This window comes from Podarcis bocagei, assembly GCF_964188305.1.
Source record: "Podarcis bocagei genome assembly, chromosome: 7".
NCBI classification, from domain to species: domain Eukaryota; kingdom Metazoa; phylum Chordata; class Lepidosauria; order Squamata; family Lacertidae; genus Podarcis; species Podarcis bocagei.
Genome location: NC_138132.1, coordinates 93,556,224 through 93,579,505, shown reverse-complemented (window position 1 = coordinate 93,579,505; position 23,282 = coordinate 93,556,224). Strand labels below are relative to the sequence as shown.

General features: G+C 44.7%; 1 long non-coding RNA gene across 1 annotated transcript; it reads right to left on the bottom strand.

The window, feature by feature from the left end:
- Positions 1–10,798: 10,798 nt before the first annotated feature.
- LOC308590813 lies at positions 10,799–22,873 on the bottom strand. The gene is made up of 2 exons (XR_014009914.1): positions 22,737–22,873; positions 10,799–11,227 (listed from the first exon to the last, which is right to left on the bottom strand). It is a non-coding gene; the product is annotated as an uncharacterized lncRNA (long non-coding RNA).
- Positions 22,874–23,282: the final 409 nt, after the last annotated feature.

The window sequence follows — 23,282 nt, the reverse complement described above, 5'->3', positions numbered from 1 at the left end:
ACAGACGATTGTGACGCACAGAGGAGCGTTCAGGGTAAAGCGGCTGCAATTCGGTGTCAGTGTGGCACCAGGCATATTCCAGAATCTAATGGACTCGCTCCTTAAAGGGATACCTGGCGTCACCCCCTTCTTCGATGATGTGTTGATTGCCGGGCCCACACCAGAGGAGTTTGAGGACCGCCTCCGCACCGTTCTGCACCGTTTCCAGACGGCGGGTCTCAAGGTGAAGCGGGAAAAATGTCTACTAGGAGTGCCTCAGGTGGACTTTCTGGGATTTATGGTGGATGCAGAAGGGGTCCACCCGACTGGGGACAAGGTATGGGCCATCTGTGATGCCCCAGCACCCAAGAGCAAGACTGAACTTCAGGCCTTCTTGGGACTATTGAACTTTTACCATTCCTTCCTTCCCCACAAGGCGGCGGTAGCAGAGCCCCTACACAGACTCCTGGACAAGCGGGCCCCTTGGGTGTGGGGCCAGCGCCAGGAGGCCGCATTCCAGGCAGTCAAGGACTTGCTTGTCTCAAACTCGGTCTTGGCACACTTCGACGAGAGGCTGCCGGTGGTGCTAGCATGCGACGCCTCACCCTATGGCATTGGCGCTGTCCTGGGGCACCAACTCCCGGATGGAAGAGAGGTACCGGTGGCATACTTTTCCCAGACACTCAACGCAACTGAGCGGAACTACTCGCAAATAGACAAGGAGGGGCTGGCAATCGTGAAGGGAGTAAAAAAATTCCATGATTTCTTGTACGGGCGGCCCTTCACCGTGGTGACTGACCACAAGCCGTTGCTTGGCTTGTTTGCCCCCAAAAGCAGACCCCCCAAGTACTGTCTCCTCGCGTCCTCAGGTGGTCAATTTTCCTTGCCAGCTACCAGTATGCACTGATTCACCGCCCGGGGAAGGCAATGGGCCATGCGGACGCCCTCAGCAGGCTACCACTACCGGAAACAGGCCCCGACCCAGCACCTGCACAAGAGGTTATGAGCCTGGAGCTGCTTCCCGACCGCCCCATTCAGGCACAAGAAGTTGCACACCATTCCAAGAAAGATAGGGTCATCTCCCGGGTCCTGGACTGGGTGTGGAGGGGATGGCCCAGCAGCAGCCCTGGGCCAGAATTCGCTGGCTACACAACCCGCAAACATGAACTGTGGGCCCACAAGGGGTGCCTGTTATGGGGAAGCAGGGTCGTTGTTCCCCAGCCCCTCCGCAAAAGGGTCCTCACAGCCCTACACGAGACACACCCAGGGGTAGTAAGAATGAAGGCCCTTGCCAGGAGTTACGTGTGGTGGCCAGGGATCGACGGAGAGATAGAGGCCTGGGTCAAACACTGCCAGGCCTGCCAAGAATCCCGCCCAGATCCCCCAAGGGCCCCAGTCCAGTCCTGGGAGTCCGCCCGAGCACCATGGTCACGCCTGCATGTGGACTTCGCTGGCCCCTTTCAGGGGAAAACATTCTTCATAGTGGTGGACTCCTACACCAAATGGCTGGAAGTCGCACTGGTACCGTCCACTTCCACGTCCGCAGCCATCCGGGTACTACACAGGCTGTTTGCAACCCACGGGCTCCCGGACACTCTCGTCTCAGACAACGGGACTGCATTTACGTCAGGAGAATTCCAAACCTTCACAGCGCAGAACGCCATCCGCCACATCCGTTCGGCACCATTCCACCCTGCCACCAATGGCCAAGCAGAACGCATGGTGCGGACCACCAAGGACACCCTTCGCCGCATGACTCAAGGGGATTGGGAGTACCGCCTTGCCACATTCCTCCTAGCACAGCACAGCACAGCACCCCCAGCTCAACGACTGGCCGGAGCCCTGCTGAACTACTAATGGGTCGGCGCCTTGCAATCAGATTGGACCGCCTTCACCCCGATAGAGCTCAGGATGAGGTAGTGGTGGGGGAAGGCAGGAACCCCCGGACCTTCAAGGCAAAGAATTTTGGGGCAGGCCCAGCATGGGTACCCGCCACAGTCACCAGGGTCACTGGCCCAGTGTCGTACGAGGTGCTAACAGATGGGGGGCAATGCTGGCGCCGCCACTGCGACCAGATACGGCGACGATTCCCAGGAGAAAACCAGGAGGAGGAAAGGTCAGAGGAGTCCCAAGGGAACAGAGGGGCAGTGAGGCCCATAGACCAGGAGGGGCCAGCAGGAGAGGCAGAATCAGTAAATACAGAGAGGACCCGCGAGGCCGAAAGGACACTGGAACCAGAACCACGACTGAGCGAGCTGGTTGCGCCAGACCAAACAGGCTCATCACAGCCAGCATCCTTGGAACACGAGCCAGAACCTGAACCCCAGACCAGGGAACACCCCAGGCCGCAACGCACACGTAGGCCGCCGGCGTACCTCGAGGACTATGAATGCGACCTCCCGGGCAGGACTGGAACTTAGAGGGGAGGGGTGTTATGTACTGAGTTGAATAGGATCCAAACTGCAGCAGTCTGATTGGTCCTAGAACAATAGGATCCAAATTGCAGCAGTCTGATTGGTCCTAAAACAATAGGATTCAGAATGCAGCAGTCTGATTGGTCCAAGAACAATGCAGCAGTATGATTGGTTGGCAGGAACCACCCAATCATGCTCCAGATATAAGTGAATCCACAACCTGATTGGCTTACAGTAGAATTCCAGAATTAACCAATCATGTGCAGCCCATTGTGTAAATAATGTATATAAAGCAGATACTCTGAGGGGACTTTCATTCATTCCTCCTCACCACTATGAGCTGAATAAAGAGCATGAAATCACTTTGCGACTCTGACTATATTTCAGTTTTATTTCAAAACTTGCAACCAATTCCAGGGATATAGCTAATCAAGTGGCAAGAAGGCATCGAAGGGTTTTTTTAATTAATCTTGAGCTGGTCATATTTATGGATATAGCTATATAAGTGGCAAGAAGATTGTTTGGATACACTTATTGCACTTAAGGGTTTTGATTCATTTGCTGCATTCAAGGAGTATATCTGATAATTTTGAAGGAGTACATTTTATAACTTTTATGAACTTTCTATTCTGGTCTAAACTGAGGTTTTTGGGGGGATTTTCTCTTATTGAAATTAGAAATTGGAAATAATTGATTTATTCGAAGTGAATATTTTTTAATTTTTTGTTTTTGTTTGAGGCTGGTTTAAAGGATCTAAAGTATTAATGAATTAGGAATTGATAAGAGTGATATTTTAAAACTGAAATTAATTAATTTGTTAATTTTTATTTCTTGCTTTGAAAAATAAGATTTTTGGTTCTCTTGCCTAAGTTAAAAGGGGGGAGGAGAGGAAGTTAAAAATGTCGTATCCACAGAAAAAGAGTGATGGTGCAACACCAGGAGAAAGAAAGGGTTCAAGACAAGAACCAGAGTGGAAAGCAGATATTGTAAAGATGTTTACAGAATTAAAGACAGATATAAAAAGCAGTGAGAAAAATATTGAGAGTAAATTAGGCCAAATGGAAACAAAATTAGAGCAAATGGACAATAAAATAGACTTAACAGTAAATGAATTAAAAGACCAGATGAAAGAAATTGCTAAAAAGAACACAGAAATCGTCAAAAGAACACAGAATTTAGAAGAAGGAATGAAAAGGACAAAATTAGAAATGAGAGCGGTCCGAAAGGAAGAGGAAAAAATTAGGGCAGAAATGTCAGAAGTGAACAGGACACAGGATGAGCTGTGGGATGCGGTTGCGATGAATGAACTTCGGCAACGGGAAACTAATCTGAGGTTGAGGTCTGTGCTGGAAACCCAGGGAGAAAGGATTAAAGAGAAACTGATGGCAGAAACTGCCCAATGGTTGGATATGAAAATAGAAGAAGTGGAGAAAACAATACAAAATGCTTTCCGGATTAAAACAAGATCGACCAGAGTTAAGAAATTTCCTGGAGACTGATTATCTTCAAAGATAGAGAAATGAGAAATTTGATTTTGCAAAAAAACAGGGAGAAACGTTTAAACATTGATGGAAATTATATAATTATTTTTAAAGACGTGCCATTGAGACTTTTGAAAAAAAAGGGACCAATATGGACAATTGGTACAAACTTTGAAGAAAAACGAAATTGAATTTAAATGGGAATTTCCAGAAGGAGTAGCATTTACATACAAAGAGGCACAGACTGACAAAATCGGATGAGGTGGATAAATTTTTTAGAAGATACAAAGAACTGACCAGAGAAGGAGAAGAAGCAGAGGTGTCAGGAGCAGGAGGTGATGAAGGAGACTCTGTAGAGTTGGAAGAGGAAGAGGAGCGAAGCAGAAAGGATAAAAGAAGAGGAAGAGGAGAAAAACGGGAAGAGGAAGATGAAACTGAAAAAGAACAAGAAGAGGAAGAGAAATAAAAATATAAGAGGAAAAAATATTTAATTGGCAGACACTATGGCACTAAAATTATGGACGTGGAATGTGAATGGAATGAACGATAAAAAAAGGAATAAAGTGGGACAATGTTTAAAACAAAAGAATTTGGATATTATTTGTTTACAAGAGACTCATGTTAAAAAAACACACAGGAAAATTTTAATTAATAAAAAATTAGGAAATGAATTTATTTCATCGGATAAAAGCAAAAAGAGAGGGGTGGTATTGTACATAAAAAACAAATTAGAGGCACAACAATTATTTAAGGATGAAGAAGGCAGGATCATAGCAGTCCAAGTCAATTGGCAAGGTGAAAAACTGATAATTATTGGAGTATATGCACCGAATGGTAGTAAAGTAGAATTTTTCAAAGGTCTGGAGGAAAAATTATTTGAACATTTGGATCAAAAAGTAATAATAATGGGTGATTTGAATGGTGTGGCATCAATGGAGATAGATAGACTTCGGGCTAAAGGCAAATCGAAGGAAGGGAAGTTACCAAAAACCTTTTTTGACATGGTGAAAAATTGTAACTTGGTGGATATATGGAGATTGAGACACCCATTAGAAAAACAATTTACTTTCCATTCAGAGGTAAATCAAGCAATGTCACGAATTGATCAGATATGGGTTTCTAGTGAAATAACCACAAGAATAATAAAGACTGAGATTCAACCTAAAGTTCTATCAGACCACAATGCGGTTAAAGCTATTTTAAAAGGAAATGAAGAAAAATCTTTTTGGTGGAGATTAAATGAAAGTCTTTTAGATGATCAGAAGATTGTGGACAGAGCTCAGAAATGTTTAATGGACTATTTTGTAAATAATGTTAACAAAGGAACAAAGATGAGTACGGTTTGGAATGCGAGCAAAGCCGTTATGAGAGGATTCTTCATTCAACAAAATGCAATAAAAAATAGAATGAGAGAAAAGGGGGGGGGGAGAAATTTTAAGACAAATAATGGAGAATGAAAAAAAAATTAACTATAAGACCTAAGCATGAAAAGGTCAAGCAAAGTATAAAAATGCTCCAGACACAATTTGCGATGATAATCAATAAAGAAGTAGAATGGAATATAAGAAGAATGAAACAAAAGAATTTTGAATTTGCAAATAAATCAGGGAAATGGTTAGCATGGCAAATTTTAAAAAGGAAAGAACAGAACACAATTAATAAAATCAAAATAGAAGATCAAGAGATTGAGAATCGGAAAGGAATAAGGAAAGGTTTTGTGGACTTTTACCGAGATCTATATAAAAGAAAAGAGAAACTCAACATAAAGACAATGGAGGAGTATTTAATGAAGAAAAAGGTGCAAAAAATATCAAAGAGTAATAAAATTAAATTCATAGAATCATAGAATCATAGAGTTGGAAGAGACCACAAGGGCCATTGAGTCCAACCCCCTGCCAAGCAGGAAACACCATCAGAGCACTGGTGGTGAATGAACCAATAGAATTAGAAGAAATTCAAATGGCAATAAAGGATTTGAAGAGTGGGAAGTCGCCAGGACCGGATGGATTCAGCGCAAGATATTATAAAGAAATGAAACACACTCTACTTGTACCATTGAAAGAAGTAATGAATAACATATTGGAAGAAGGAGAAATACCTGAGACCTGGAAAGAAGCATATATAACGTTTATTCGCAAACAAGACTCTGATTTAACACAGGTTAAAAATTACAGGCCAATTTCATTACTGAATAATGACTATAAAATGTTTGCAAATATTTTAGCAAATAGGATGAAAAGGGTATTAAAGGAAATGATCATAAGGATCAAACAGGTTTCCTTCCTGGTAGGCAGATGAAAGATAACATAAGAAATAGAATTAATATAATAGAGTATCTGTCAAACAGGAAGGATAAACAAGCGATGTTGATATTTGTGGACGCCGAGAAGGCCTTTGATAATATTTATTGGGAATTTATGTTAAAGAATTTGGAATATATGGATATGGGTCAATCTTTCCTGAGTGGTATAAAGGCAATATATTCGGAGCAGAGAGCAAAATTAATTGTTAACAATGTTATAACAGAAAACATTGCCATAACTAAGGATACAAGACAAGGGTGTCCTTTATCTCCTTTATTATTCATTTCGGTCCTAGAAGTCTTCCTAAGAACACTAAGAAATAATGAAAAAATAAAAGGTGTAACAGTTGGTTGTAATGAATACAAGGTCAAAGCCTTTGCCGATGACTTGGTTATAACTATAGAAGATCCTATGCAGAGTGTCAAAGAGGTGTTAGAAGAGATAGAACATTTTGGTCAGGTGTCAGGCTTTAAGTTAAATAGGAAAAAAACTAAAATAATTGTTAAGAATATGGATCAAGAGACAATAGAAAGAATACAGCAACAAACAGAGATGAATGTGGTTAAGACAGTTAAGTATTTAGGGATTACGTTAACTCCCAGGAGTATTGACCTGTTTCAAAACAACTATGTACCAATATGGAATAAAATTAAACGTGATCTAGAGGTGTGGGGAAGAATGAAACTATCATTTTGGGAAAGAATTGCAATGATAAAGATGGGCGTGCTACCAAAAATGTTGTTTCTGTTCCAAACAATTCCAATAATTAAAGGTGTGACAATATTCAAAGAATGGCAAAGAATAACGTCAAGATATATCTGGCAGGGCAAGAAGCCAAGAATAAAATTAAAGATATTAACAGATGCAAAAGATAGAGGAGGCTTTGCCCTGCCAGATTTAAAGTTATATTATGAAGCTTCGTGTCTTTGCTGGGTGAAAGAATGGATAAAGTCAGAAAACAGAATTGTTGGATTTAGAAGGTTATGATAATAGATTCGGTTGGCACGCGTATTTATGGTGTGAAAAGAATAGAGTGCATAAAGGTTTTGAAAACCACATCTTTAGAGGATCGTTGATTGAAGTCTGGAATAGGTATAAAAATTTATTAGAGTTTAAAACTCCGTATTGGCTATCACCATTGGAGATAATGAGTGTGAAAAAGATCAATATGACAGGGAGAAGGATTACATATGAGAATTTGATAATCAAAGAAGGTAATAAATGGAAATTGAAACCATATGAAGAAGTTAAAGAAAATGTGAATGATTGGTTGCACTATTTTCAGTTGAATGCAATGTTCAAAAAAGAGATGTCAGAAAGAGGTTTTCAGGAAAAGAAATCTAGGTTTCATCAAGAAATCTTGAATAGTGATGTTAAAATTTTATCAAAAATGTATAAATTATTACTTGAGTGGCATACATAGGACGAAGAAGTAAAATCAGTTATGATTCAGTGGGCCAAAGATTTTGGTTATAATATACAATTTGATGAGTGGATAAAATTGTGGAAAGAAGGAATGAAATTCACTGCATGCACTACAATAAAAGAAAATGTTATGAAAATTATATATAGATGGTATGTAACACCAGTGAAACTTGGTAAGATGTATAAAGTCAGTAATAAATGTTGGAAATGTCAGGAAAAAGAAGGAACATTTTATCACATGTGGTGGGAGTGTAAGAAAGTGAAAGGTTTCTGGGAAATGATTTATAATGAGATGAAGAAAATGTTGAAATATACTTTTGTTAAGAAACCAGAAGCATTGTTATTAGGAATATTGGGGAATGAAATTAAAAAGAAGGATGTGAAGTTATTTAGGTATGCAGTGACAGCAGCTAGAAATTTGATGGCCCAGAAATGGAAACAGGAAGAAATGCCAACGAGGGAAGAATGGAGAATTAAACTGATGGAATATGCAGAAATGGACAAATTAACGGGGAATATTCAGAACCAACGCGATCAGAGATTCACCGAGGACTGGAATAAATTTACAGAGTATATCAAAAATGTATGTGAGGAGCAATTAACGCTTGTTGGCTTTCAAGAAGCGAATGATTGATAGAAATGTTGCTTAAAAGATATGATAAGATTAAGATTGTTAAAGCGCAATATAAATTTAAGAAATGTGAGTAATTGTGATAATATGGAAAATTGTCAGATAGGCTGAGGGAAGTCTAAAAGATGTATATGTTAGAAGTGGATGTTAAATATGGATGGAATGTATATTGGAAATTGAATAAAAATTGATTATAAAAAAAAGAAATTCAATTCAATTTGAATTTAAAGGCAAGTCCACAAAATTCATGCTTTCCAAACATTACACAAACCAAAACACAGCTGCCCTTCTGAATTTGCAGTTCTCTGAATTTTGAGACGCACTTCTCCAGCCAAGTAATATACAAAACACATAGATGAGGTAAGGTGTACAAAAAAAACCATACATCTGTGAAAATATTGTATAAAAATGCACTAAATATGGGAAAATTGGTTTGAGAAAATGTGTCTGTTAGGCAAAATGGAAAAAGAAAAATGTGTAGATTCAGATAGTGGGGTAGGAGAGTTGAAAATAATGCCAATAGAGCTCACATCTGGCAACCAATGTCCCCCTTGGATTCAGATAGTACATGGGTAGATGAGTCAAAGCAGCCCGGGACACAAATTTTCTCAGCCCTCCAGTCTTGGGTGGCTCCTTTAACAGAAGTCATGTATTTAGTGTTAACTCTAGAAGTGTAGACTCAATTCTGATCAAACTAAGTCTCCTAGAGCCCAGAATACACTATGAGGCTTTATTATGATATGATAGTGGGCATTGTAACTTTTGAATAAATGTAATCATCATCATCATCATCATCCTCCAGGTTTGTGAAGGTGTAGAGCTGAGATGAAATGCAACATTATTAACCCTTCCCTTGTTCAGTCCATACTGGAGACGGCTCAAGATATCTTCAGGCAACTGACCATTTGCTGCCCTTTCTTGGTCCTGGGCCAAGCACTGGAAATGGTTGGTTTTTCCTAAATTTCTCCAAAGGAACTCAAGGCAGCCAATGAATTGTAATAATGAAAACAAGAATTAAAATGTTGCTTTTTATTTTTTAAAAAACCATTATTGGGCATGTGTCAAATGGGAGCAACGCATAGCAACCTCTGCTAATTCCTGGGAAAGCGTGGCTCCCTTGCCTTGCAGGCAGGGCTGAGATTCAGCAAGCAAGGGAGCAAGGAAACAGGCATCTCTCCCCCGACTGCCTGCTGTCTGGGTCGGCTCAATGTTGATGAACACTGGAGGTTCATTTTCCAAGTCTTCTTGAAAGGACATTACGGGGAAGCCACAAACCCAACCCACCCAAATCCCTGCCTCTGGTTGGCGCAGCCCTTCAAGGGTTTCCAAAGGAATAAGTGACGAGTGGCAGGGAGACAGTGGCGTAGCGTGGGGGTGCAGGGGGGGCCGGCCGCACCGGGCGCAACATCTGTGGGGGGCGCACTCGCAGCTCTCTGCCCCTCCCGAGGTACTATTTCTGGGTTAGCGGAGTCTGTAACCTGAAGCATATGTAACCCGAGGTACCACTGTACTTCCAAGTCAGCGTGCAAGGGATTGCAGGACCGGCGGACTTGGCGGTGGGGGTGGTTGCTGGAGCCTTGTCTGTCCTTTCAGCCCCGCACCCACCGCAGACCCCTTCCTATGCCACTGGTAGCTAGGCGAGGCGGGGGGCACTGGGCGCCACACCTCGGCGCCTGCAGCATGCCTGAGCCATGCGTCTGCGGGTGAACTGCCCGCAAGCTCCGCTCTGGCCTCTGCCCACCGCCTCAGCCTCCCTACAGCTGAGGGGGAGGCTGCAGCGAGGCTCCACGCAGCGCGCCCTGCCATGGCTCGCCCCCATGGCACTCGCCCCTGGCTGCAGGACGCGCGCGCCGCCCCGGGCCCCTGAGCGGCTAGCTGCGCCGCTGCGCTGAGCGCAAGGAATACGTCCTCTCCGAGTTCGGCGTCCTCTTCGTGGGCAGCGCGAACCGCATCTCCAACTTCGGGTGGAACTTTGGCCAGGTAGGGGGAAGCCTTTGGGGGGGGCTGGAGACCGGGGTGGGGAGGGCTTAGGAGAGACGCTACCGGCGCCGTCCAGAAATGCCCAGAGCAACTGGAGCTCAGCTACGCGCACACATGCGCCCTCCAAATCCCGTTTCCCACCCCTTTCTCAAAAGAAGAGAGAAAAAATGGGTCCTGGGTGTGAAACCAAAGGACCTTTCCAGCTCCTCCTCAATTCCAGGTGTGGATGGCAATGCCTCGTGTCTCCTCCCCCGCGACCAGAGCACACTTCCTAGGCTGGTTGGACGGTCCCTGGGGGTCTTCGGGTTGCCATATTTTGAAGAGCAAAAAACAGGACACATTTGTCGACTTCTGCTTTTAGCTATGGATCAGTGGCCTAGCGTGGGGGGTGCGGGGGGGGCCGGCCACACCGGGCGCAACATCTGGGGGTTAGTGTTAGGGGGCGCAAATCCACGGGTTAGGGGGCGCAAATTACTTGCATTGCCCCGGGTGCTGACAACCCACGCTACGCCACTGCAGGGAGATGCCAAGTGTGGAAAAGGCCCGATGAAGACTTCAGAAATAACAGAGGCATTTGCAAAGAACTCACAATTCCATTCTTGTTATTTTACTTTTTCAAAATTCCATTTATAATATTTCTCTCACACACAACTCCGGTCACCTTTATTTAACCCTGACATTTCCATGAATTCCTGATCCTCCTCCTGGGGCAGCAGAGTAACCTCCCACCTGCTGGGTGCCCAGTCCTCCCACAGCTGCTGAAATTCCAGAGGTCATAGCAAGAGGAATTTAATCTAGCCGCAAACATGTGCTCATACCCAGCTTGCTAGACAGTTTTCAGATAAAGACTGTCAAGGATGAGCTGGGCTACTTTGTCAAGGAGATAAAGGGTGAGATGCAACCCAGCACAGTTCCTGCTGCACAAGCTTCCGTGTGATGCAGGGCCAATGGCCCCAGACCAGATAGGAACACAGGCAGCTTCTGAGCTTCACAGAACTCTTCTTCAGGCTTAGCCTTAAACAAGAAAGGCAGAAATAAAGACATGTCATTTTCTTGATGAATCACAGCACAGTCTCACTGGTCAGACATCATTGGGTTTGCTGCCAAAACCAAACGGGTTTTCTACAGAATGGTTTGTTTGTCTGCAAGGGAGAGGAAGCCTGGAGGCTCTTTGGCTCTGTTTGATGTCACAATAGAACAGCAATAAATATTGGTTAGTTAACAATAAAAAATATTGTGAAGACCTGTCTTAAAAGTACAATTTTAAAGAGATGTCTAAAAGGTGGCAGGGACAATTTGTGCCAAATGTCTACAGGCAGAGAGTTCCACAGGGCAGGGCTTGCTCCCTCGTAAAGGCCAAGCAAACCTCAGGTGCCTGGAGGACCGCCAGAAGTGCCCCATCAGAGGAACTCAGAGTGTAAACAATCCGATTGTCCTTAAGGTATTTGGGACTCAAGTTGTTCAGGCCTTTGTAAATTAGCACAAAAACTTTGCGCCTGTTTTGACAGCAAATCAACAGCCAGTGTCGCTCTCTCAACAGCAGAGGAACACATTGCCAGTAATTGGCTCCTGTGGCCAGCCCAAAAGATTTTGGCACCTGAGGTTTACCGCAAAATCATGCCCCCCCTGCGCACCAAGGATGAAGGGCAGAAGAAAGATTGACATCAGGAAAAAGGGGTAGAAGAAAAGTCAATCATGGGATATGCTGTCCCAGTGGATTCTGCCACATGAAGTAGTTGCCTCACCTTGCCTGACCTTGCCCTGCCAAGAGGTAATCTGGCTACTGCATTCTTCCCTGGTTGCAGCTTCTGGACCAGATACAAGGGCAGCCCCACAGACAGTACGTTACAGGGTGAAAGTCAGGCGGGCTAAAACTCAGAATGAGCTCAGGCTTGCAAGAGAGGTTGAAAACAATTTTAAAAGGTTTATTTGACTATATTCAAAGCCAGAAGAAGAACAAACAAGGGGTAGGTCCTCTGCGTGAAGACGCATGAAATGGTATTGGGTGACAGAGAGAAGGCTGGACTGCTCAACCTGGTGATAACAGAAGGAATGATGTATGGAGGGAGCTGCAGCCCAAGACAGGAAAAGAGAGGGTAAGGGAACAACGAGCTACTTTAAATGAATTCAAATCTCCAGGGCCTGATGAGCTGCACCCAAGCTTGCAGATATAATCGCAGAGTCTCTGTCAATAATCTTTGAGAATTCCTGGAGAACAGTTGAGGTCCCTGCAGATTGGAGGCCTGGGGCTGCAAAAGTAGAGGAGGAGAAGAAGAAGAGTTTGGATTTGATATCCTGCTTTATCACTACCCGAAGGAGTCTCAATCTCCTTTCCTTTCCTCTCCCACAACAAACACTCTGTGAGGTGAGTGAGGCTGAGAGACTTCAGAGAAGTGTGACTGGCCCAAGGTCACCCAGCAGCTGCCACATGGAGGCAGTGGAATTGGAAGCAAAAACAATGTGTGGCACTTTGGCCCTTCAGGCCTTTGGCACTCTCTCCAGGCCTGCCCCCTCACCAGCCCAGCAACAGGCCTCCCTCAGGTCTTTCTGCCAGGCTGGAATATGTCCTTGGATGTTGCTTCTTGCTTGACTGCAAGGTGTGTGCATGTGGGTGTGGGTGTCAAAGTCTCTAAATTGTGTATGAATGGTTTTTGGAATGCAGGGTAAGAGTAGCATTGTTTGTCTTGCCCACTTTCCCCTCTGGTCCTGCTCACACTGGTATGTGGCCCCTGAAAGGTCGCCCATGAGGGAATGTGGACCTTGCCTGGAAAAGGTTCTCCATCCTGCCTCAGAAACTTTCTATACTAAGCAGAAGCAGAGTTTCCCAATAAGACTCATGCGGGGATGATGAGGGAGGCAGGAGAGGATATATTATTTAATGGTATCCTTCCTAACTTGCGCTAGTTCCATATTCTAGCAGAGTTCCAAACATTCCCCCTTTTTAAATTACGCAGCGATCAGCTTGTTGCTGACTCATCTGAGTCTTACTATTAAAGATTCCTTCCTGGTAAAATCCCCTCTAATCCCTCTTAAAAAGAATAAAGACAAGAATCTGATTAACGTTAATATAAAAGTAGTTTACTCAACAGATTCATTCAGGTTCACAGACCTATCCCTGAAGGCAGACTTAGGTTACATAACAAGTAGAACCATTCCATAAAGAAGTTAGTCCCAAGTGACGGTGACTAAGCAGTCACTTCTCCAAACACACAGCAATACCCAAAATGAAGAAGACACACTGATCAGAACATGGAGGCCGTGTGCTCCTTCTTGCTAGTACAACAAACCGCACCCTCTTCAAGTCTGTCCCAGCTCAGGAGGAAACAGGAAGCCTTCTCCTGAGTGGGACAAAACATCCCTTAACATGTCCACTGTAGGGATGTTGTACTTGACTGCAGTTTTACATCCCACAACTCACTCACCTTGTGCCTTTCTTTCTTTCTTTCCTTCTCTCTCTCTCTCTCTCTCTCTCTCTCTCTCTCTCTCTTTCTCTCTTTTCCTCTTCCCTTTGTTTAGGTAAAATGTTTCCAAGTCAATGTCATTAAACCCAGACCCCATTCAGCTGTAGCCATGTGCATTTTCTTACTTTTATAACCAGCCTTCAGACTGAACTCCTTCTTGAACAGATTCCTTTTCTTTTTTTCCCACAGATCAGGCACCGCTGGGCTGCCACCTCAGCTGAGAAAAGCCATCATCCAACATGCTTACTCTTATTTTATTTATTACAGTTATCTATATCCTGCCTTTCAGGATACAAATTAAGTGGCCCCTGCCACTTAATGGATCCAAATGGTTTCCAGAGAGTGGTAGGAGATGTTTTATCCCATGCTGATGGCCTTTCAGCTCGTTACATACAGTGAAGATACCAGGTAACCTGACATCTGGCTGGTTGATAGGGGATCAAATACTTATTTCACTCATTATAACGCACATCAATCTCTGACTTTTGTCTTCTAGGTTTCTGGGGGTTTTCCTGTTGTTATTCTGTCTCTCACAGCTACAATAAACCTACCATTAAAATTATGGACTGGTCATTTCTTCGTCAGAGGGCAAAGGGGCAAATTTAGCAGGTGGTCAAATACTTTTTTCCCTCACTGTACATTGGCTCCTAGTACGTTTCCGAGCACAATTCAAAGTGTTGGTGCTGACCTTTAAAGCCCTAAACGGCCTAAGCCCAGTATACCTGAAGGAGCGTCTCCACCCCCATTGTTCACTGTGGTCCAGCGCCGAGGGCCTTCTGGCAGTTCCCTCACTGTAAGGTTACAGGGCACCAGGTAGAGGGCCTTCTAGGTAGTGGCACACGCCCTGTGTAACGCCCTCCCATCAGATGTCAAGGAAGTAAGCAACTATCCTACTTTTAAAAGACATCTGAAGACAGCCCTGTTTAGGGAAGTTTTTAATGTTTAATGCTGTATTGTGTTTTAATATTCGGTTGGAAGCCGCCCAGAGTGGCTGGGGAAACCCAGCCAGATGGGTGGGGTATAAATAAATTATTATTATTATTATTATTATTATTATTATTATTATTATTATTATTATTATTATTATTATTATTCCAAGGTGGAAATAACCAAAACAAGTTTAAACCACAATAAACAACATCAACATTCAATTTAAAAAGTAGCCAGGCTCCTTCCCACAGCGCAGGGATGTAACATTGCATCAGTTCATTCCAACCCATGTTGTTTGCAAGCAGCATTGTTTCTCTTCTGCTGCAGTTAACTATTTCTTTCCCAGGCCACTGTGGGGGAATTTCACTCAACTTATTATGTTATTATTTGCATTTTTAAGAATGTTATTTCATCCCACTCATCACAGTGCAAAGTAAAAGCAAGGCAAATAGGAGAAATGCAATAAATTATGGATTGTTTGCAGACTGGAAGTAACAACAGTGAATATCAATCCTAGTCACTAGATAGGTGTCCGTTCTGGACATGAGATGAATAAACAAACATCTGCAATTTGCATTCCTGTTTCCAGTGTGGTGTAGTGGTTAAGAGCAGTAGTCTCGTAATCTGGTGAACCGGGTTCGCGTCTCGGCTCCTCCACCTGCAGCTGCTGGGTGACCTTGGGCCAGTCACACTTCTCTGAAGTCTCTCAGCCCCACTCACCTCACAGAGGGTTTGTTGTCGGAGAGGAAGGGAAAGGAGAATGTGAGCCGCTTTGAGACTCCTTAAAGGGAGTGAAAGGCGGGATATCAAATCCAAACTCCTCTTCTTTCTTCTTCTTCTTCTTCTTCTTCTTCTTCTTCTTCTTCTTCATTGGAATTCTCTGACTTTCTTAGTGGTAGGCAACTACTGCTCCGCAGCTCATGTGGGGAAGGGAAAAGTCCAGTTGTAGGCGGCTCTGGAGTCTTCTTCCCCTCCCTTCCTCCCTCCCTCTCTCTTCAGTTCTGGGTTAGCTCACTTAACATAAAGCACATGCTGAATTTAAACAGTGTCAAATAACTAAGGAGATAGTACAAGAATATTTGGCTAGTTTAGATGTATTCAAGTCTCCAGGGCCAGATGAACTGCATCCAAGAGTATTAAAAGAACTGGCAGATGTGATCTCAGAACCACTGGCAGTCATCTTTGAGAATTCCTGGAGAACAGGCGAAATCCCGGCAGACTGGAGGAGGGCAAATGTTGTCCCTATTTTCAAAAAGGGGAAAAGAGAGGACCCAAATAATTACCGCCCAGTCAGTCTGACATCAATACCAGGGAAGATTCTGGAGCAGATCATTAAGCAAACAGTCTGTGAGCACCTAGAAAGGAATGCTGTGATCACCAATAGTCAGCATGGATTTCTGAAAAATAAGTCATGTCAGACTAACCTGATCTCGTTTTTTGACAGAATTACAAGCCTGGTAGATGAAGGGAACGCAGTGGATGTAGCCTACCTTGATTTCAGCAAGGCATTTGACAAGGTGCCCCATGATATTCTTGTAAAGAAGCTGGTAAAATGCGGTCTTGACTATGCTACCACTCAGTGGATTTGTAACTGGCTGACTGACCGAACCCAAAGGGTGCTCATCAATGGTTCCTCTTCATCCTGGAGAAGAGTGACTAGTGGGGTGCCACAGGGTTCTGTCTTGGGCCCGGTCTTATTCAACATCTTTATCAACGACTTGGATGATGGACTCAAGGGCATCCTGATCAAATTTGCAGATGACACCAAACTGGGAGGGGTGGCTAACACCCCAGAGGACAGGATCACACTTCAAAACAACCTTGACAGATTAGAGAACTGGGCAAAAACAAACAAGATGAATTTTAACAGGGAGAAATGTAAAGTATTACACTTGGGCAAAAAAAATGAGAGGCACAAATACAAGATGGGGGACACCTGGCTTGAGAGCAGTACATGTGAAAAGGATCTAGGAGTCTTGGTTGACCACAAACTTGACATGAGCCAACAGTGTGACGCGGCAGCTAAAAAAGCCAATGCAATTCTGGGCTGCATCAATAGGAGTATAGCATCTAGATCAAGGGAAGTAATAGTGCCACTGTATTCTGCTCTGGTCAGACCACACCTGGAGTACTGTGTCCAGTTCTGGGCACCACAATTCAAGAAGGACACTGACAAACTGGAACGTGTCCAGAGGAGGGCAACCAAAATGGTCAAAGGCCTGGAAACGATGCCTTATGAGGAACGGCTAAGGGAGCTGGGCATGTTTAGCCTGGAGAAGAGGAGGTTAAGGGGTGATATGATAGCCATGTTCAAATATATAAAAGGATGTCACATAGAGGAGGGAGAGAGGTTGTTTTCTGCTGCTCCAGAGAAGCGGACACGGAGCAATGGATCCAAACTACAAGAAAGAAGATCCCACCTAAACATTAGGAAGAACTTCCTGACAGTAAGAGCTGTTTGACAGTGGAATTTGCTGCCAAGGAGTGTGGTGGAGTCTCCTACTTTGGAGGTCTTTAAGCAGAGGCTTGACAACCATATGTCAGGAGTGCTCTGATGGTGTTTCCTGCTTGGCAGGGGGTTGGACTCGATGGCCCTTGTGGTCTATTCCAACTCTGTGATTCTATGATTCTATGAAATGTAAGCCTCACTACAAAGAAACAACTGGGACTCCACTCATGCACTCAGGATTATTCCATGGCAGACAGTGCTGTAGTTTTACCTATCACATTTGACATAATTGAGTGACAGGTGTGTGTTGCCTGCCCAAAACAGCAGCATGGGCCAAATTTGCTAGTCTGGCCAATCTCATTTGCCCCCCTTGGCCAGAGATTCCTTTCCCTGCTGAAGGCCAAGGGACATTCAACAGTCTCTTGAGCATGAAAGGCCAGGCACTTGACAGAGCACCTTGCAGAGAGTGAACCACCAGTGCCAGCAGAAGCAGCAGAGCTGGAAGAAACTGCTAAAAGTTTATATTTGGCTGGTTTGATGCTCCCTGGTTTGGGTTGCATGTACTGTATAAAGTTTGTATGGTGGTTTGGACCTTAAGAGAGAATAGTAAAATAGGCCTGTGACTTACAGTTGTCCCTGAGGTGCTGTGTTTGAGTGTGTTGGTTGTGTTTAGGGTAAAGAACATTTGGGAGAGAAATGCCATCCCCCATAGCAAAAATCCAGATATCTTTGAACACTTTGCTTCAGATTTGTTCCTTCCTACTAGGCTCTGTAAAAGGAGATGTTTTAAATTGATATGCATTGTTTTATTATTATGGGTTGTGCATAATAATAATAATAATAATAATAATAATAATAATAATAATAGTTTATTACGTATACCCAGTGCTTTTTTCTGGCTGTACTTACTGTAACTTCATGGTGAGTCCTGGCACCCTTTTTTCCTAGGACAAAAAAGCACTGCATGCAGCCAAGCTTGTGGACAGACCGTGACCTTAGAGCAGTGTTTCCCAAACTTTTTTGGGCAACGGCACACCTAGAATCATATAGAATCATAGAGTTGGAAGAGACCACAAGGGCCATCGAGTCCAACCCCCTGCCAAGCAGGAAACACCATCAGAGCACTCCTGACATATGGTTGTCAAGCCTCTGCTTAAAGACCTCCAAAGTAGGAGACTCCACCACACTCCTTGGCAGCAAATTCCACCTGTTTACTGAAAAAAAATCTCGCGGCACACCACCATTAAAGCCCCGCCCCGTGACGTCAGCGCGCAGCGTCACGCCGGGAGGGACGCACGAAAGTGAAAGTTTTTTCCCTCCCCCCTCAGTCCCTCGCTCGGAATTCAGCTCGTTTGGGGCATCGCTCCGGCTGCTCCCTCTCCCGCCGCGCAGGAGCGATGCCTCTCTCTGGCTCTCCCTCCGCGCAGGCTGAGGGAGGGAGGGAGGTGCGCGTGTGACCCGTCTCTGCTGGGAGACCAAACCCAGCGAGGCAGAGTCGCGCGGAGGCGCCCAGGCAGCGCTGCCGGCTGTGAGGAGGAGCGCCAGGCAGCAGCAGGAGGCGCGGCCTCTCCTCGCCGCCGCCGCCCCGCCTCTCGCCGCCCGACTCGCCCGCCTCCCTCCAGGCATCTCGCGGCACACCAGCCGATGTCTCACGGCACACTCGTGTGCCGCGGAACACCGGTTGGGAAACACTGCCTTAGAGAACCCTCACAGAGGTGAGGTGGATACAGATCACGGTAGACAACAAAGAACTGGGTTCAAATGGCTGCTTTGCCAGGAAGCTCCCTGGGTCAGGCTGCTTTTTGTCTAACCTGCCTTATAGGGTTGTGTGATGTCAATAATTTTCCTTCTATGTACCCTTGAATAGGAAAATTTGAGTACAGATACGAATAGTAATAGTAGTAACCAGTGAAAGCGGCACGTTTTATTTCTCTTATTTTCAGCATATTTATACCAAGCCTGTAAAAACCAGAAGGCAATGGGGAAAGGAAATTGCATTCAGTGGGGGGTGGGGGTGGGGGTAATCACATAAATAACCCTGGAATTTTAGGTAGGCTTTAAAAGTACAGTTTCTAAATGGATGTGGATTGCAAAGGAGAAAGTTTGCCAGGAGTCTTTTCAGATGGAACTTCACTTCAAGACTGACAGAGAAAGAGCACCACCTAGAGATAGTCGGAGGGTGGAAAAATCTATTTTACAACACATTAAAAGGGAAAAAAGGAAATGTTTTAAGTGTTCTGCAGGGACTGCAATTCATTACATAAGAAGGTCACCGTAAATTCAGAGAGAAATAAAAATATTCCTTCTAGCACAGCCTTTGCCAACTCAGGGTCCTCCAGATGCTTGGGAGGCTGTTCTAACCTGCGCTCACACGACAGGAAGAGCAGGTGGGACAGTGCTGCAGCTGCTGCTTTCAGAGGACAGCTGGGCTGAGGCACAGTACCTCAGTTTAAGAACAGCCCTGTTTACAAACTCCGCAAAACCAGCAGCAGTGTCCCGGTTTGCGAATTTTACCTTGGTCTAAGAACGGAAGCTGAATGATGGAAGGGCACCGGCGGCAGGAGGCCAAGGCCTCATGAGGGAAAGTGCGCCTCAGTTTAAGAACGGTTTTGGTTTAGGAATGGACTTCCGGAATGGATTAAGTTCGTAAACCGAGGTACCACTGTAATAAAAAATTATTTATTATTTATACCCCGCCCATTGGCTGGGTTTCCCCAGGGGGTCTGGAGCTTACGGGTTTCACAGAATCATGGAAGGGGCCCTAAGGGACATCCAGGACAAGCCCTTCAATGCAGGAATCATTTGTCCAATGCGGAGCTCTGAGAAGAAGAGTCTCGTGCTGTAGCGACTGAGGTCATTAAGGAAACCCCCATTCCCCACCCAAATGCAAGTATCACTTCTAAATGTCACAGTCTGAAGCTTCTCTGATTGAGAAAGGGCCCAAAGGGGTAGACAGTCAACGCACAACTTGTGCTCTTTTTCCTTATGTGATGGCAACCTTATGCAGGTGATGGAAGAATAAAGAAAGAATTGGGAAAAGAAGGGGGAAATCAAAATACGAGGTAGGAAAACATCGGGAGGAGGAGGGAGAGCGGCAACAGCAGCTGGCAATCCCATCGCCCATTGCACTTGCCCTGGGAGAGAGTTTGGGCTTTGCCAGAGAGTTGGAGCCAGAGAGTCAGAGAGTTGCACAGGGCCTAGCGAGAACACAGAGAGCCAGCATTTCTATTTTACTTAATGTATGTAGGGTTTGGTGTCAGCGTTGCTTGTGCCGGTTCTCTGCTGCTCATTTGTGTTCCTTTGGTGTTGAGAGGTTGGGGTTGGCCCAGGGTGTGGTTGTTTGTTTGTGATTGGCTGTGGTGATCTTTGTTTTCGTGTGTGAGTGGGGTGGGTGGGTGTTTTGGATCAGGTTAGCCATATTGATTTGTATGCTGTTGGTGGATTATTGTCATTGTCTTGTTGGGCTGTGTATGTGATAAAGGGGAGCGTCTTCTTCTGTTTGTCCTCGTGTCTGTTTCAGTTTATTAGTTAATTTTTCTAGTAGGGCTGTTTCTCATACTATTTGGTACCACTGGTCCATGCTTACTCCTGACAGGTCTCTCCAGTGTCTGCTGAAAGTAGATGGGTTATGAGTTCTTTGTGGTGTAAATGGGCTTTGTTGTCTTGGAAGATGTATAGTAGGCCCACCGACCCCTCTCGCTCTCCAAGCTTCAGCAAAAGCCTACATTCGCCCCATAGGACGCACCCAGATTTCCCCTTCATTTTTGGAGGGGAAAAAGTGCGTCCTATAGGGCGAAAAATACGGTAAGTGTTGTGGGAATTTTCTTTAGTTTGTTTGGGAGGAGTGGGTATGCTGTGGTGCAGGTATTTCCAATTGTGTCCCTCTCTAGGTGTACCCATTGTTTTGTCTCATCTTCTAGTATATATGGGATTATATGGTGTATTTGGTTGGCAATATAATATGCTTCTATGTTGGGGATTCCCCATCCTCCTTCTGAGGTGGGGAGGTGCAGGTATTTGGGGCTTATTCTTGGTTTTTTAATGTGAGAAGATAAATGAGTGTAGTTTTCTCTGCCAACTGCGGAGTTGGGTTGGGGGAATCCAGACTGGGAGGGTTTGGAATAGGTAGGTTAGTTTTTTTTGGGGGGGGGTCATTTTGAACATGGCTATTTTGTCTGAGAGAGTGAAATTCATGTTTTTCCATCTCTTTAGGTCTTTGTTAATTTGTCGCCACAGGGGCTTGTAGTTGTGGAGGTACAATTTATTGAGGTTTCTGGTTATTTGTACCCCTAGGTATCTGAACTTGGTGTGGCAAAGTTTTATTTTGGTGACCTTTGTGAGTTCTTTTTGGGTGTGAGGAGGGGTGTTGAAGCGCATAGCTTCTGACTTTGTAAAATTTACCTGTAGGCCCGACACCATTGCAAATGTGTTGCGTTCTCTGATTAGGGAGGTTGCTGTGCTTATGGGGTCTGGTGTTGTGACCATTAGGTCATCTGCAAAGAGCCCTTATTTATAGGTTCTGCCTTTTATTTCCACTCCTTTGATGTCTGTGGTTGCTCGGATTCAGATTGCTAAGTGTTCCAGAGCCAGTGATCACATGCTTGAAACACTTGTTTGTTTTCAAGCATGGGGAGGAACTTGAGGTTTTAAAACTTGTAATTCCCCTCAGGTGGTTTTGCACCTGCCATGCGATAGACTTCCTCTTTTAACCAACTGTTTGCAAGCTGGAATCTGCTTGTGGTTTTGCAATAAAAAACCCTGTGTGGTTGCAGGGCTGTGAACTGCATGCTTTGTGTGCACTCATTTTATCTCAAGACTGTGAGCAACTTGAGTTCAGCTGCGGTCGAGGTGCTTGACTGAAGCCAGACCCTGGCACAAAGCACAGCTTTGGAGAAGGATCACACAGACTATATCTATGATTTGTGTCTATTGGAGCTTCCACAAGGGGGCTGTTTTGGGGTATAATTCAGTCACATTCTTGCAAATTCAGGTTGCACCATTAAAGTTGTTGTTGTCAACAACAACAACAACCCCTTTGTCTGTTTGCAGTAAGGAAACTGACATAGAAATGCAGTGGAAAGTGTGGGGTAAAGATTGCTTGGTGCAATATTATAGAACATTCCCTGAAAAGAAATTGGAAGGAATTCTCATGGAATCTAACTTCCCCACAGACTTTGTGCAAACAAATCCACGACTAAACGACAAAAATAATTACCATTTCTAGAAGAACCATTAGCACTCAGCTTACTAGTTACTTGAAAAGGCAAATTCAATACTAGCTGCTATGTAATTTATTAAGTTCCTATTACTTTGATCAGAATTGATTTTGACTGACTCGTGAGATGCGGTTATTGGAGTAGTTTGCTGTTACACCAGACACTGTATCTCAAGGGAAACGTTTTAGAAGGGCAGGCACATTGTCATCAGTATAAATCATTAACAACTGCTCCTCTTATTATTAATCTTATTTGTCATTATTGAATTGCTAATTATTAAATTATTAGTCGTCATTACAGTATTAACTTGTCATAAGTTTTTTTATTTTAGCACTTGCATCAGGAACATAGCTGTCAACTTTCCCTTTTCTTGCAAGGAATCCCATTCGGGATAAGGGAATTTCTCTTTTAAAAAAGGGAAACGTTGACAGCTATGATCAGGAACATAGTTTCCCGGCTTCGCTTACCTCCACACATGTAACATTCTTGTTTTATGCTGTCTTGTTACATTTTGCATTTCTTTCCCGAAGGACAGCTCTGTTGCAAAGGGATCGTAGCCACGCGCCAGACTCGGAAGGGCGCCCAGCTGCCTTCAGTTTGCCAGGTAAGTCTACAGGGCTTACTTCCGAGTAGACCCGCTTCGTCTCGCGCTGTCCGTCTCCTGCAGGAAAGGCAGCCCGGGTCCCTCCTGCCTCCGCCAACCTGGTGCCCGCCAGATGTGGCGGGGCTGCGGCGGCCAGGGGTCATCCAGCCCGACCCCCGAGTCAGGCGGCCCTCCAAGCTCTGCTCCAAGGAAGGAGCAGAGTCTGCTCAATATTCTCTTAATACACATAATTCAGAGGTGCAATTAAACGGTTTAATATATTTAATCGTTAGACCCACAAGCAGATGTTCACACGGTTGCTAGAAGAAGAGCGAAGAGGAAGCAGCGCGTGCCGCGCGATGGGACTTGCTCGCGAGTAGGCGCGCCTCCTCCCAGAGCGAACCCGCAAGCGCCTCATCCCGCCAGCCGG